Raw genomic sequence first — 2,627 nt, forward strand, 5'->3', positions numbered from 1 at the left:
TGTGCACCGCGCCCGTGTGTACGCGTGCGCGGGAGGGGAGGCGTCGGCGCGCCGCCCGTGAGGAATGGCAAGGCTGACCGGCGGCGGTTGCCTTGGCATTGATTTCCGAGGGAACCGAGGCGATGAGGGCGACAAAGCGCCCGTGTCGCTGACTCTGCGGGCCCGCGGCTCTTTCGCGCCAAAAACGATTTTCTCGGCGCCCCCGGGTGCCCCCCGGCGCGCCGGATTCAGGCTGGGTCCTCCGGCGCTTATTTCGGCCCAGGCCAGCGAAAATCGGGCTCCTGGGGACGCAACTGGGCCGTTTTTTCGTCGCCGGCGCGAAAAAATCGCCTGGGGAGGCCTTTTGGGGGCGCGGTTGGAGATGCTCTAAGGACATATACAAATTAGGGTGCCCTAAAATTTGTTTGCATGGATATAAAATAATTAATTGTTTTAATATATTTCTTAATGAGTTTCCATCTGTTGTAAATTTATTTTGTCCACATACATATCTATAAATGGATTACCATGTTGCAATAAAGGGCTCGTGTAGCAAGAATATGCTCAAGGCGGGAAGGTTAGCGTTTCTCATCATGCATACACGACGACGAGATTTGGTGGTAGGTTCTCCAGATCATCACAAGGTTTAATGACGACAACCGTGGCTCCGGGACGCTGGTCCTTAAGAGCATCTCCAGCCACGCCCCCAACAGCCTCCTCCCCCCTCCCCGGCGAATTTTTAGCACCGATGGCCGAAAATCGGCCCAATCACGCCCCAGGATCTCGTTTAGCGCCGATTTGGGCGAAATTTAGAGCCGGCAATCCCGCCCCAAACCCAAGCGGCCGGGTGTCGCCTGGGCGCGCCGACAGAAGCGAAAAGCGGCGTTGGGCCGCTCTGTCGGCGACAGGAAGCCCTTTTCCCGCCGTTTCCTCCCGGTTCCCCCTCCTCTTCCCTCTCTTCTCCATTTCTCCCGCCAAAGCCCCGCCTCCTCCCCCTTCCGCCCGTCATGCCGCCGAAGAAGTACGTGATGCCCCGCGCCGCCATGGATCCGACAGCCGCCGCCGTCGCCCAACCGAAGCAAAGCAAGCCGAGGGTGCCGCTGTCCAAGCCCCCCGGCATGAGCAACGCCGAGTGGAAGGCGGATGTGGAGCGCCGGGAGGCCGTCACCGCCGACAGGCGCAACGGGGCCAAGAAGGTCGGGGAGAGAGCGGCGCATGCTGCGGCTGCGGCGGCGGCGGAGCATGCGGCCGAACAAGCCGACGCGGCGCGCGCGGCGATGATGAATCCACCCGGTGGGCACCCGTACGCGGCCTGGAGCCAGCAAAGCGTCGGCTCTCCGGCCGGGTTCTCGTCGTCGCCGCACCCATGGAGCACGCCGTCGCCGGGCTATGCCGATGGCGACGCCCATGGTGGCTTCAACCCCAACATCACCTTCCCCCATGGGCGCCCAGTCCAGCGCACGCCCTCGCCCGCGTTCGCTGGCGTGCAGTACCCGCCCTACACGTACTCGCCGTCTGACTATGCAGCCTCACCGACGCCACCACTTCGCCGCGGCCTCTACTCGCAAGCCTCCTCCTCGTCGCATCTCGGCGACGCCGACGTGACAGAGGCCAACATGGAAGACATCATCGCAACCGGCTCGGATGCCGCCGCCGCTTCCCCCGGGTTCACTACCCAAGACGGCTCGATTGACATCGGCGACATGGACGACGAGCTCGACTACGGCAAGGAAGAGCCGAAGGAGGAGGAAGAAGAGGAGGAGGAGCCGTCGCCGACGAGGAAAGGCAAGAAGAAGAAGAAGAAGAAGGCCAAGACCAGCGAGCCGCGCATCAAGTGGGCGTCCAAGGAAGAGGAGTGCCTCGCCGAAGCGTGGAAGGTCGTCTGCCTCGACCCAGTCACCGGCACGAACTAGAGCATCGAGACGTATTGGGCCCGCATCAAGGCCGAGTTCGACGAGCGGAAGCTCGTCGACCCCTACTTCAAAGGCGTGCACATGAAGCGTGGTCGAAGGCGATGGCGAACCATTGGGGGCTCATCCAAACGGCGTGCAACAAATGGCATGGGATCGTCAAGGAGGTCGCGGCTCGCCCGGAGGGCGGCACCAGCGTCGAGGATCAGGTATAGCACGCCATCCTTACTGTCGCCTTTCGTTGTGTGTGCGCCCTCTCGCCGTGCGCGTGCCGACTGATGTTCTTTTCCTCAGCGCAGCTGCTACGCATGTTCGCCATGTTCCACGATTACAACAACGATGTAGAGTTCAAGTACCTTCACGTCTTCAAGCGGATTGACAAGTGTGAGAAATGGGCAGGCGTCAGACGCACCCTCGCCAAGGCCAAAGAGACGTACAAGCCGGACGCGCCGACCGCGGGCGCGTCCGACGGACGCCCGGACGGCAACAAAGGTGCCAAGAAGGCGAAACACGCCGAGTCGGCTGCCGCGCGCGTGCAAGAGTCCATCGAGCACTGCCTCGCCGACGCCAAGGCCAGGGCCGCCCAGCGAGAAGAGAAAACTAAGGCTCGAACGTTTGATGCACTCCGTCCGCGTCCTTCTTTTTTGTACGCCGAACTACTGCGTGTCCTTTCGCCGAACTATTGCGATGATCACCTCTTTGTGGTTTTTTTTGAGCGGAAACCATGGGGTTCGAATA

The sequence above is a fragment of the Triticum dicoccoides genome, chromosome 2B (genome assembly GCF_002162155.2).
Source record: "Triticum dicoccoides isolate Atlit2015 ecotype Zavitan chromosome 2B, WEW_v2.0, whole genome shotgun sequence".
In the NCBI taxonomy this organism is placed as follows: domain Eukaryota; kingdom Viridiplantae; phylum Streptophyta; class Magnoliopsida; order Poales; family Poaceae; genus Triticum; species Triticum dicoccoides.